The 14,401-nt window shown below is 35.9% G+C and overlaps 2 long non-coding RNA genes across 2 annotated transcripts in view; both read right to left on the bottom strand.

Annotated features, from left to right (window-relative positions):
• Positions 1–5,811: 5,811 nt before the first annotated feature.
• Positions 5,812–11,578, bottom strand: LOC120589511 (uncharacterized). Its single transcript, XR_005649517.1, has 2 exons — positions 11,355–11,578; positions 5,812–8,093 (listed from the first exon to the last, which is right to left on the bottom strand). It is a non-coding gene; the product is annotated as an uncharacterized LOC120589511 (long non-coding RNA).
• An 81-nt stretch (positions 11,579–11,659) lies between these two features.
• Positions 11,660–14,401, bottom strand: part of LOC120589510 (uncharacterized) — a 29,232-nt gene continuing 26,490 nt past the window's right edge. Inside the window, exon 3 of the long non-coding RNA XR_005649516.1 lies at positions 11,660–13,656. This is a non-coding gene — a long non-coding RNA (uncharacterized LOC120589510). The remainder of the gene's footprint in view (positions 13,657–14,401) is intronic.

Raw genomic sequence — 14,401 nt, 5'->3', positions numbered from 1 at the left:
CACACACACAGAGTGTGACCTCGCATACCCAGCATGGGGCTAATTGCATTCTGTTTTCCTGATATTTATGGACCTGGCACAGCTACACAAGTCCCAGAGCAGAAAGGGCCAAAGAGGCAGGCCTTGGCTATCCCTGTTTGACCCAGACATAGAAAGACACCCAAAGTCATGCCAGCATCCCAGTCTGGCCCTTGTGGACTCCTATTTTCTCACTTAAGTGCTGGTGCAGACCTGGGCCTTCCACACTCTCCTCAGCCCTCTGGCATGCCTTGCTAAAGGATGAAATGGAGTATACCTGGTGGCATGGCTGGGGCAAGGATGTGTGCTCTCGCATTCTGAGCCACACGTTATGCTGAATGAGACTTCAGCAAACTCGTGTCCCCAGAATCCTATCCCTGGCTGCTCCACCCTGGCTGGGTAGTGGACCTGAAGGCAGGCCTGCTCCAAGAAGCTGAGCACTTTCTTGTGTCTCATAGCCATTCTGTGGGGTCAAGAGTGTCTAGGGTGAGAGTGGGGAAGGGGAAAAGCGGCTGGAAGTGAACTGTGAAACGGGTGATGTGAGGAAACCAGGCGTGATTGGGGATGGAGATGGGAGAATGGGTGAGTGGAATAATGTAGAATTGCCTGTGAAAGTTAAAGAAACCAGAAGGAAAAGGGGGCCTGCTGGAAAACTCACATGAATTGGAACGGAATGGGTGTGCAGGTGGAAGCTGAGAGTAGAAGGCAAATAGAATGAGGGAGTCGTGGAAAAGTAAAGGGCTTAAGTGTGATGGTTGGATACAGCAGAGAGCTGAAGAAGGGGAGTATCCACGTCCTGGCTGGCATCAAGTACATGCACAACAGCTGTGATTTATTGAGAGCTAATCCTCCCTTCTAGTACCGTTAATTGGGCAACTTACCTGAGCCAGTCCAGGGGCCCAGAGAGGCTGAATTGATGTCAACTGGCCCCTGCCCATCCAGAGGTCCCCTCTGAGCTCACGCTTGCCCTGGGCATGGCTGCTTCGAGATTGTAGAAGAGCCAAGAGAGGACAGGGCCAGGGTGAAAGAAAACCCTCCAGAGGAGATGGAACTGGGTTCCTGGTCCCTTGTTTGTCAGCCCAGAGACTTGGATCGAAAGCATGAATATTGGCGAACCGGATAGTCAGAGTGGGGAGGGAACTGGAAACCAAATGGCCAGCTACACCACAGTACGCACAGTGCCTGGCCAGGTGCTGATTTCCCAGGAGCGGGCAGGGTAGTGAATTCCAGACCCTCCAATGCGGGGACATTTGCTGGTCTGGCCCCCAGGATTAAAGAGAGCACCCGGCTAGCTCTTGGCACGGGCCTTTTCTGAGACTTGGTTTCTTCATCCCTGCTGCCATTAAAAGTGGGAATCCAGTGATAAGCGCCATGACAGCGCAGTGAGCAAACGGTCGAATTCCATTGCCAAAGTTGCATTTGCATGTCCCAGTCTTCCTTCCTACAGCTGAGACACCATCAATACCACCTGGTGCTGTGTCTCACCCTACTGAATCGTACTCCCTCTACCCAGGCTCAGCGCAGGCGAAACCGTAGGAACAGCATGTGCACTCTCCACTGGTCTCAGTGTTCTTGTAGACCTCAAGAGAGCCAAGGCTCAGGGCTGCTGCCTTGCCTCTTGTCAGAGGGCCACCTACTGAGAGGCCAGTCTCACCTGCCTTGCATCAAAGACTTTCTCCATTCAAGTCGTATCTCCATCTGCAATCTGCCCAATGCCACAGGCTGACTCCTTTGTCCCAGTGTCTTACGCAGCTGCCCGTCCTCAGTCCTAAAATGGGTGGTTGCTGAACAGAACTGAGAATATCGGGGCTGCGTGTTCCTGAAGTTCTAGCCTCTGTCACTCAGCGGCTGAACACTTCGCATTAACATGTTGTGACCATGGCCCTTTCAACCAGTCCCCCAGCCTGCCAGGGGGAGGGAAATAGGTTACTGAATGAAAGAGGGCCTTTATGTTTTCACTCCCATGTGGACCTGGGACAGAACGTAAGAAGTATAGCAGCAAGACAAACGAAAGAGAACTCTTAGGCTCAGACAACAGACCAGGGATGACAAGAGTCTCAGGATGGCAGGAGGACAACGGCATGTGTAAAGAAAGGTCAGTGCCAGGGTGATGTTCAATCACCAGGCAGCTGGTGCTGAGCACACAATGGACTAAATGGCTGTTGGCTAAAGTGTTAGCACACCTGACATTTTCCTAAGTTTCTGAAGCCACGTATTTTGGCTAGGCTTCATTTGCTACAAATGATAGAGCGCAGCAGGGTCGGAGGAGTCAATGCTGAGTAGAGGTTTATGGTAATGACAGTAACAGGGACAAACTAAATCACTGGGTGGACTTGACAGGATGGTTTTCCATTGAGTCACAGAAATGATAGCAACGGGCATTAGTGTAAGGTGAGAGGAAGTTGAAAATGACTGGCAGATCAGATGCAGGACTGTTTAATGTGAGAATGTGGAATGCGTAATTCCCATGATTTGAAACGGAGATGAACTCAAAGGGGAGGGGTTCAACTCTCAGTTAGAAGTCGGATTCGCCAAGTACAGAGATGTCTATGTCATGGTTTCTGAATCAGTTCACCCAGAACTGAGAAATAAGTGGACAGCTGTGATGCTGTCTCGATGATTCTTCTTTCAATATTTTATCAAAGATAGCTCTTTAGAAAAAAATGAACTTTATCTTCAACAAGGATTCTTGTAAGACACTCATATTTTATCAGTTTTAGAATAATTTTTCTGTCTGTAGTGTACCCCGTGTAAATCCTGGCTCTCTAGATGAACCTTAATTATGGTTCCATATTGTAGGATGACTTAGTTTAGACTAGTAATGTCCAGCATCTAAAAATATATTACAGAGAACACATAATTTTGTAAATAACATTTATTAAACATCAGAATTATTTTTGACACAATATAGGTTATCAAGTAAAAGATAAATCATAAAAGGTATTTTAGTAATAAATAATAAAAAACCATCACATCTTGAGGCTAAAGCTTTTCCTGAGTTTGCATTATTTGGACAATTTCTGCTCTACTGTATGAACTGATATTATATGTTGCATTTGTTTTTAAGAGTGTGTATATCAAAGTGTGTTAAAGCATAGACTTCCAATTTTATCCTCCAGACTAGGTATTTCTGACCTATAATCCTGCATACAATTAATTCATTGGAAAAATTAATTTGTTTTTGTTGCATGCCCATTAACTTTTTGCTATCGACATGTCTGTACTAGCACTTCAAAAAAAATGTCAGCGTTTATAAGACACATGTTTTCACTGTAGGCAGCAGTGGAATTGTGGAAAAGAGTTTATCATTAGAAGGATGTTGTATCACAGTCTTGCTTTATTGGTAGTAGTTTTTTATCATAGAGTGAGTAACTGAATTTCCTTGAGTTTTCTCATTGGATAAATAAAAATAACATCTATGTAGCAGGATTATTGTGAAGCTTAAATGAAAATATGTATACTGTACACTGGGACAATGTCTGCCACCAAGTTCTCCCCCTTCTAGAACCAGGCAGCCTAGTGATGAAAAATATACAGAGTAAAATGATGCTTTATTTCTTTCTTGTTAGGTTCTTTAACTTGAATTTTTATTACTCTTTAAGTTGGTGGTTGTTGCTTTTGATGATGGTGAGCTGTGATGTCCAGCAGTGTCACAGAGAAAATTCTTGCCTTACATCCTGGAGAAATCCTATGCTTCACACAAGAGGAATATAGTGTTGATTCCTATCTGGTATTATAATACATGAAGGTTTTTGTTTTATTTTGGTCTCTAAAATTTAATGCAATATGAATTTATTGATGAGGTAGACTTCCAATTCTAGTTTAAGCTCTTCTAAGTTAACATTGTATTTATTTTAAAAGTTAATATAGTTAAAATGACAATTTCATGTGAAGAATATCAGTTTTTGTAATGCTTTGATGAATAATGGATTTGTTAAAAATAATAAAAACAATCTTTGAAAAATACAACATTATGTGTTTGGGTTTAAAATACAACTGACTAATGATCTCATTGGTGAGAAGTAGACATCTGGTTTCTTACCAGATACTCTATATTTTCTAATTTTTGACACATATCTGAAGTGATATTTTCCAAAAAGATCAGTGATATGCATGACCATAAAAAATGACTGGATAAATAAGTCATGGTACACATATATGGAGGAATATTATTCGGTCACACAAATTGAAATTTTACCATTTGTGACAACATGGATGGACCTAGGGGGTATTATGTTAATTGAAATAAGTTAGACTGAAAAAGACAAATAGCACATGATTTTATTTATATGTGGAATCTAAAGAACAAAATAAACAACAACAACAAAAAAAAACAGAAACAGACTTATAGATAAAGAGGACAAACTTATGGGTGCCTGATGGGAAGAGGGGTTGGGGTACAGGTATAAAAGGTGAAGGGATTAAGAAGTGCAAGTTAGTAGTTACAAAATAGTCACTAGTCACAGGACATAAAGTACAGCATAGAGTCTATAGTCAATAAAATTATAGTAACTATGTTCGATGCCATGTACTAGACTTATCAGGGGCATCAATTCGTAAGTTATATGAAAGTCTAAACGCTTGGCTATATCCCTGCAACTAATATAATGTTGATGTCAGCTATAACTGAAAAGAAAATAACATTAAAATAAAAATGTTTTTTTAAAAATCTTTTAAAGATCGAAGAGTATATATGTGTTCTTGTGCATACAGTATATAGTATAACTATAGAGTTAGTGTGTATACTCCCTTAGACATTTCAGGCTACCATAAAAGAATATCACAGACGGGGTGTCTTATACCACAGACACTTATTTTCTCACAGTTCTGGAGAATGGAATTCTAAAATCAGGGTGCTTGCACGGTCAGGTCCTGCTGAGGTCTCTCTTCCAGTTTTACAGAACTCTGCCTTCTCACTTGTCCTCACTTAGAGGAAAGTGAGAGTGAGCAAGTAATCTCTCTGATGTCTCTTCTTGTAACAGCAGTCATCCCAAGATAAGGTCCCCACTCTCCTGGCCCATCTAAACCTAATTCCCTGCAAAACGTCCATCTCCAAATATTGTTCCATTGAGGGTTAAGGCTTCATAACACATCCAGTCAGTCCATGGTGTGTGTGTGTGTGTGTGTGTGTGTGTGTGTGTGTGTGTGTGTGTGCGTGTGTGTAGTGTGTGTGTGTCTTTAGGAAGTGAAGAATGTATTGAAAAAATAATGAAATTAAAATTACTGTATTTTAGGTTTGCTTCATAATTAGAGATAAGTGATAGAAAGATTTAGAATGCTCTCTTGAAAATAGTAGAATTTTCTTTCATGCTTGTTTTATTTTTGTCTCCAAGTTAAAACATTAGTGTAGTTTATTAGTATGTTAAGACTTGCAGGAGATAGTATTCTCACAATGATTTACTTTTTCTGGGCATATCATTAAAAGGTAGCCAGTCATTGTATTCCGGAGGTATTTAACCATGGGTGAAAACAAAGAAGTATATGAAAAATACAATACACTGTGAAACACAATAATAGAAACTCACAGTACTGAGGAAGCATGTTGGGGAAATATTTAACTGTGTCTGAATACAATCAGCATAGATTTGAACTGTATTTCAAAGGAAAGGAAAGTTTAGCCACACCACAAAAATGTGGAAGGGTATTCCACGCAAAAGACTCAGCATATGCAGAAGTAGAAATAAGGAATATGGGAGAATGTATTGATTCCACAATATTTTTGTAATTTAGTCTATGTAGAGCTAAAGTGTGAGTTATACAACGATACTAATTGAGACTCAAGAAAAAAGAGGATTTCCTGTAATAGACCAGTTTATTATACTCTGGAATTTAGATTTCATTCCTATGATAATTTCTAAAAGCTACCTAAGAATTACCAGTTAGAGCAGGGACTAAGATACTGTAGGAGGAGGTAGGTGATGCATCTGGGAACATTTACTACACTCAACCAACTAGTTTTCTCCTTTCATAAAATGTTGTCTTTATAATATCTAAACACTAAATTAAATTATGTAATATAAATATAGTAGAAAAATCCTATATAACACATATGTAAGACATTGAGATGTAAACTATATTTAAAACAATAAGAATTATTGGCAATCTCTTTTAAAGGCTATTTCTTTCATTATGTATATTATTACCAAATCCCTTCCTTTCTTGTTGACATAGTAACCTGTAGACTCCAAACATTTGCTATGGAACATACAGTTTTCTACTTTTGAGATCTTCCTTGAAAGTCTTCACTTTGGTCTTCTCAAGAACCAAGGTGGATGAAAACTCACTAGTGTTGCTTACCAACTTATGTAGGAGATATTCACAAATAAATGCACTTACTATTTGAGATGGGTCCAAAACTTCCTCACAGTTTCAGCTCAGTAAATTCCCAACTTTGTTCTCCAGTCTATCCTATCATGTTGCTCATTAACTTTCCTAGCTAAAATATTGTGGCACTAAGGCCAAGGTCATAGATCTCATTGGGACATTGCTCCATTAGCATTCTTTTTCTTTTTTTTTAAATTGTCTTTATTTACTGTCACCATTTAAAAATAATTTTTGTCAATGAATAATTTACCATTCCTTACCTTCTCTGCATAGAACTACTAACTGCAAATAGATTCTATTAAGTCGCTAACTTAGAGAAGAAATACTAGCCAATTATTCGGTTCTAAAATTAATAGCAGTCATTTGAGCACATAGGGAAGAATTTTTGACCTTCCAAAGGATCATTTCTAACAATTGCAAATAGTGCTCTGATTGTCTCACTTCATTTCTTATTCTAACACATAAAAGCAATTTGGTGATCTCGTTGCATACTGCAGTTTTTGAAGAAAATCCTACATTATGAATCAATAGAATTGCCATAATGGATTCAGTAGTATTTGGATAATGGACAGGATTGTTTTGTCTTTTATAAGGCACCCAGAAATTTGGATAATAAAAAAGTCATATTAAGTATTGGCAGAACTCACTACTTTTTGAATAAATGTGAATAACTGAATCTAAATGTGTATGTAGGCTTAAATTCGACCTAAAACATGGAATGAACTATGAAACTAAAGCTGATGATTATCTTCTTCATCAATCATCTCTTTATCATTTATCAATGATCATGCTTTCAAAGATTTTTAGCGAAGTACATAGCAGAGAATTCCCGGGCCTCCTAACTGGTTTCCTCTTACTCCTGAGCATACAGTTAGACTACATTTCCTAACCTCACTTGCTAGATGGAGCCATATGACTGAATTCTGGCCAATACCATGTGGAACAATATGGTCTGCATCATTTCCTGGTCTGACTTAATCTTTTCCTCTGTTGGATGTGTGAAATGGTAAAAAAAAAAAAAAATCGGAAACTTGGGAGCCATATGTTGACTATTATAAAAATACGATATAAAAGGAGATTAGGCATCCGAATCATAGCTTGGAGAATAGCTACCTAAGTAAGAATGCCCTCAATGAACTGCTTTGTGAGCAAGAAATTTAGGGGCTTATCTATCATGTTAGCTAGTACTATTTCTACTAACACAGTGTGTCAACATTTTATTAGTATAAAGCAACTAATGATATAACCATTTTAGAAACTTTTCTCATTATACTGCAATATTTCACAGTTTGTCATTTTTAAAACAGCATTCATGGTAGAATACTTTTATGCATATATATTTTATATATTCACCTACTAGCTTTGGCAAAATACACTATTTCAGATTGCTGTGATGGCTAACACAGTCTCTTTTCTTAACAGAAAATAAAAGAAAAAAATAGAGGATTGGTTGTTGCAAACTTCATGTCTCCTTCTCTCTCTTATTTTTTCAAATTCATTTCCTACCTCAACTAGGTTCACATAACCTCCAGAGATGCCAAACTCTGTTATTCATCTTCAATTATTAGGGATGGTCCTTTGTGTTAGAGTTGAAGAATATCATAATATACCACACATAATTATGGTACTTGGTGTAAGGATTATTTGCGTTAAAAGCACTTAAAAAACAACAAGTGCAAGAAGAGCATTCAAATCACCCCTTTTCTTCCTGGAAACAGAAGATAAAAACTCCAATGTGAAAGATGCCCATCCTGCATAAAGAGAAAAAAGAATTCTTTAACAGAGAGTCAATACCAAGAGAATTCGATACAAACAGGCTATGTTAATTCTCATCTCCCTTTAGCTCTCTCTCTGTTCAACATAATATGAAAGCCTGTAGGTTCTGTCATTCCTTTGGGTCTGCATCTCCTTGTAAGGGTTCCAGGGGCATGTAAACTTTATATAACTATGTATGCTGTCTCCTGATAATTAGTCTGATGTTAGTTTAATAATTAAGTCTAGCCAAAAACCCCTAAAAGGATAGAGGTAGCAGTTGACCTCTCCAACAAATTTGTGTCAGGTAGAAAAACTTTTGCTTCATGTGATCAAATTTTAGGGAACACAGATTTATAATGTAAGATTTCTGTTTTGTGTACGGTGTGTGGGGGAAATGCTCATGAGTTACACATTAAAGGCAGTTATACAAGATAAATAGCATTGTGAGCTGAGGTTTGGTATTTAGAACTCAGGAATGTCTTAATTTCAATACTGACTTTTTGGGTTCCTTAGGAAAAGCATAGTTTTAAATGTATGACTAAGTATTAAAGAGAGGTTCTAAATATTCATTTATTTTAGAATTTTGAACTAGATTCTTAACCTAAACCTCTCCCTTGACCCAATTATCATCTTATTTTTGAAATGGCCAGTCATTAAATCTTTAAATCTCAGAATAAAATGATTAGTTAGGTTAGGTTAGGCTGCCGTAAAAAGACACTATTAAATTTCAGTGGTTTAAAGAACAAAGAAAGAAGTACATTGGGCTCATGTGACAGTCTAAAATGAGTGTGTCAGTTGATGGTGGCTCTTCTGTATGATCTTCTTCCAGGTAGTCATCCAAGGCCTTAGGCTAATTTTGTGCCTTCTATGTTTAGCCTTCTGTTTCAAAATAACTTTAATCACTGCCAATTCAGTTCATGGAAATGGAAAATGGGCAGAAGTCCACATCTGGAGACTTTCTGATCCAAATGAAATGAAAGTTGCAAATTTGGTATCAGCTCAGTTTTTATCCAGAAAATGCAGGCAAATGTGCACACTTAGCTCTGAAAAGGCAGAGGAATGCCATTCCTTGTTAGGCAACTCTGTCTAAGTTCCACCTCTATTACTGAGGAAAAGGAAAATGGTGTTTGTGTAGATGTAGAACATTAAACATGCAATTTTAGACACATTATAGATAATGATTGCTGTAGATACACTAAAATAAGTTGGTTTCTATTAAGAACATATAATATTCGGTACATAAACTAAAGGTGTAATGGTATAGAAGCATTTTTAAATATATATTAGGGAAATAGAATACCTTCTCCTTAAAATAATTAGAGAATTAATACTTTTTTTTTTGCTTTGAATGCAAAACATGTATCAGATAAAAATTTTTGGATGTTTTAAATCATTTCGAATTATTTCAGCTTATCAAGTGTAGATATCATATATACCAGACTAAACTTTCCTGGACTTCAAGCCAAACTTTGGCTATTTGATTATAATTAATTGCTTTCTCCATTTTCCAATGAAGTCTAACCATCTTCATCACAAAAGTAAAAAAATGGAAGTGAAAAATAAAGCATGACAGAGTGTAGGTGAGAGTTATGAGATGCATACTAGCTTTGTGGAAGCTATCAAAAAGACTTGAGAGGTGGCATTTACTATTTGGCGAAACATTTTCCAATGTTCCTGTCCTACCTAGACAGAGAAACAAAATCCATTGTTGTTTTTTTTTAAATTAAAAACATTTAAACATTGAACTACTGACGTTTGGTTCCTGGAATATAGCAACAGAACTGTCATTATATTCTCTAAAATTATAATAAACATCATAGAAAATACTTTAATATTCACTAAAGAAGAAAAACCTATTGGGTTGCCAGCTAACTTTTTGGTGATAGATAATCAGTAGGTTAGGTTACCAAAGTAAAAGTAGCAATACAAACCTTCCTTTTACATACTTAATTATTATGTCTATTTTCATATTTAAAAACTTCCTTTCTGCTAATGGTTCTTTGATAACTAACTAACTAACTAAAAATAAATAAATAAATCAATAAATAAATAATAAAGAAGTTGGTAAAATTGGTCAAGGATTTTACAAAGACCATTCTAAATATTATATGAACTAATTTAGCTTGTCAAGATTAGAATAGAAATTCCTAACAATATTTTTTTTGTTTATAATTTATAATATTGGGATATTTTATATGTGTAGGAGAAGATTTGATGTTTTTCTTTTCTCAAATCCTGTGAACTAAAGTTACTTCCTGATGGTCTGGCTTCAATGATTTTTCAGGGTAGAAGGTATCTCATAATGGAAAAGCAATTTGCCTCATACAGATATGTTTACTTTTACAATGGCCTGATTTACAGAAATCCTTAAGATAAGTTTGCACTTGATTTTCTTCAGTTTCTACAGCAGTTGTCATAGTTGAAATAGACTCATTTTCTTAATTTCGTGACCTCTTCTAACCAATCTTTAATTGAGCAATTCAATTAGGTTAAATGGAGATTCAAGACATTATTTGCTTTATCTGTCATTAAATGAACATGTACATTTTCCAGGACACACTGAGTTCCTCTTAAAACTTTTGAAACTATATAACTCTTCAGACTGTATAATATTTATTTATATAATTGCAAACAACATTCACATTTTTAGAAACATACATATACTGCACAATTTCAAAATCATAATAAATATTTATTTTAATGCATCATTTCTGTTTTATTTGGTTCTTTCAGTTTTCCTTTTTGATAAACTAGGAAATATCGGTTATTTCAGTGTTTTAGAGTTTGCATGCCCAGATAAATAAATAAATTATTTATTTATTTTTCCACTCTTTCCTTTTATTGACAAATTTCTTAAGGAGTTAATGGCATTTTAAAAAATATTTTGTTATTGAAACACACCTTTCTCAAAATCATGACTTCAATTTTATTATTTTTTGCAATGAATTGAGTTCAAGTATTAGCCCCTTCCTCACATAAATAAGCATTAATTTCAAGCTTTTACCATTCAGGCAAATAAGAAGCTTCTCTATATCTATATTCAATCTTATATCTTAATTTAAACCATTTTGCTCAATATGAATTTCAATGGAAGTAGAGGAAAATAGGTTAATCTTACTCATCAAAATTTTGTTCTTAGAGTAATATCATATAATGCATGAAATATACTATGAAGATCATTTAGTCAGCATAATAATTTAATACTTGATTTTTCTAATGTTTTTACCACAATGTCGCTGGCCTCTTTTGAAACTTACAGTTGTGAGAAATTCATCCCTTAATGTTTTGATAACTGTGAAAGTTGGAAAGTCAGTTCTTACGCTGAGATTGTTCTGACGGTATTTATTTTCTTACTTATTTTCTATGCAGTTTTCTCTGAGTCTTCATCAATTTTAGCATTCGTTCTCTCTTTTAAGCAGTATGACTATGTAGGGGAGGAAAAGTAATTTTTCCTGTACCCTTCTGAGTTCTTAGCTGAGACTCTATAATAATAATAATTTTTAAAAAGATTAACAAGAGAAAAACAAACACAAATTTATTATCATGTATATTTTATGTATACATGGGAGATACCTAGGAAAGATGAGTAACTCAAAGAGGTGTCTTTAGAATTCAGGATTAAATATTATCTTAATAGGGAAAGGGAAGGGGATTATAAGCCTCTTAGAGTAAATATTTCTTTGGAAGGATAAATGGGTTCTTAGAAGAGTAGATGGGAGATGTAATAGTTTGTGACAAAGTTTGTCTGGGTGTTCCGTCCACTGCTAGTCTGTTCTCCTGTGATAATAATCAATCTTTGCTAGTTGATGAAGCTCCTAGGGAGAGAGAGTCTATAACAATTGAGTTCCTTTTTGAGGATCTGACTTTAGGTAGATAAAGGGAGTTCAGAGAAAACCTCTCCCTGAATCTGCTGTTTTGTAAATGCCTACAGCTCAAAGTAATCAATATACCAAAAAGTGGCATATTTTGGGGTGACGTGTTAAACTCCTACTGTTGTAAATTAGGGTGGCATGTTCTGCTACTCTTCAAGTGAAATTGAGCTAAACTCTATGATTAAGACAAATGTGACAAATAATGCTTTCCTATTTATTATTAGAAGGTATCTTGACAAGGATTGCGCTTAGTGGGAAAGAGAACTCTGTGTACCTTGTAGTGTCTGCCAGTGATGTGGAAGAAAAGAGTGATAGCAACCATGTAGTTGCTGACCTAAGAGAAATATTAATTGGAGTTTCTCATATTATTTTAAAGTATCCTATAATGTATGACACTCTTCTACATTGTAGTCATGTTTAAATAATGGTATAACCCTCAAGGTTTCCTTAGTCATTTTTTGTCTTCACATAAATGAATACATATTATACCTATTCAATTTATCTTCATTATAATGTTGAAACATATTTTAATACCTAGATTTATATATTACAGTTCTATATTAATTTTTAAAATTCTTCATCTTTATTTTCCCTATAGCTCTTTTTGTAAATGTTTATGAATACTTTGAATTTAATTTATATATTTTGAAATACTAATATTACTTTTTAAATTTTAATTTCCTAATGTGCTGTGTTAGTTCAGGTTTTTCCTCTAATAATTAAACATCGAAATGAGATTTAACAAGCAAATATTTTGTTAGGCAGCCAAATATATATATAGAGAGAAAGTGATTACAGTTAATTCTTGTAATGCATGTAATACATTTTTGATATGGGCAAGCTCTTTGCCCTAGTGTTCTTGAGGGGAGTAAACTTCATACCCAGTCTGACATGAATGTAGCTCTGTTCGTGATGTGACCTGTATTCAGAATAAAAAGCTAGTTGTAAACTCTTTAGAGACTCATGAGTTTGAACTTACCATCTGAACAGATTGAATAAGCCGGCATTCATAGAGTGTTAGCTAGCTTGTCATTTATGGGAGAGAGTCTTTAACAGCTGTCCTGTACAGTGTCCCTTTGTCGAGGAGAATGAAAGTCCACGGTTTATTGCCTGTAGTGTCATTATAGAATGCGATGAGAAATCTTTCTAGTGAAGAATTGCTTGTAATCTGTGTCCTTAGCAATGCCATTTTATAAATGAACAGAAAATGTGTTGTGAAATGCATGTAGCCATCTCTGAGAGCCATTCAATTAAGGCACTGAAAACCTATTGGAGCCTTAAAACGGGTATACATGCTTGCTTAAGAAGGAAGATAGATCCCTCTGAGGAATAATACTTGAGTTAAGAGCTGTGAGTTGAGTAACTCCTGTTCTGCGAGCTTCTGTTTTGATCTGGGCTCCAAACGTTTCCTGTTTGGGAATTAAAAAATAGATAAATTGAATTGCCTGCAGTATTGTTTCAAGAGATCACTTGCCAACTGCACTTTCTGATGCAAACTTGGAATCCTCCAACATCTACAAAGTGTGAAAACGATTAGAGAATCCTGGAAGTTTTCATGTTGGAAATTCATACGAAGCGAGATCAGGCAGCCACATTTTGGAAGGGTGTGTGTATGGTGAAGAGACCTCCATCATTTGTGATGAACAATGCGGTCCGATGTTTCAGTACCGTGCTTCATTTGCTGTCACTAGGAGGGGATAGAAAATCTATTTCATTTAGGGACAGTCCGCAGAACATGCAAAGAAAACAGGTTTTCTATAATCCAGAATTCCAGGACACGATTCATGCTAGTATGGGTGAATTTTGTGAAGTCTAAGGTGGCAGCCAAATGATAAATAGAAAGCGATTACAGCTATTACAAAATATTCTATTCTGACCAGCCTTAACAAGTTGTAAAATATTTTGGTTAAATATGCTAAGGAAATACAAAAAACAACTTCCCATTAATGTGACAAAAAATAAATTTCAACATTATGTTTATGTAATAGAAAGAGATCTGGGGGAAAAACACATAGAAGGAATATAAATAGAATGAACCTTCAGAAGTTTCATTTTCTCACCTTCAGGGGGATTCTCGATCCTGTTTTGCTTAGCAATGTGTTTCTCAGTTTTCACATTGAAGTATTTTCCTTTAACCTCAAGAAATAACTACACCTTGCTGCTTTTGCTTACACCATTACCTCCAAAATGTCCTTCCTTCACTGTTTCATAGATAAACTCCTATTTTACAAGGCTGAATGGGAACACAGGTACTATGTGGCTGATCTCAGAATAGATACTATTTGATATGGATCCTGAAGGAGAAAATAGTATAGATAAAAATATGGAGATGGAGAATATTTGTTTCAGGGGAAAATAGTGAAAACTCCTTTACCTGTACAATAGACAATCTACCTAGTAAATTATGTTTGATGCTAAGGGGAAGCAGATTT

This window comes from Pteropus medius, unplaced genomic scaffold (assembly GCF_902729225.1).
Source record: "Pteropus medius unplaced genomic scaffold, Ma_sr-lr_union100, whole genome shotgun sequence".
Taxonomy (NCBI): Eukaryota; Metazoa; Chordata; class Mammalia; order Chiroptera; family Pteropodidae; genus Pteropus; species Pteropus medius.
This window is presented reverse-complemented; position numbering and strand designations above follow the sequence as displayed.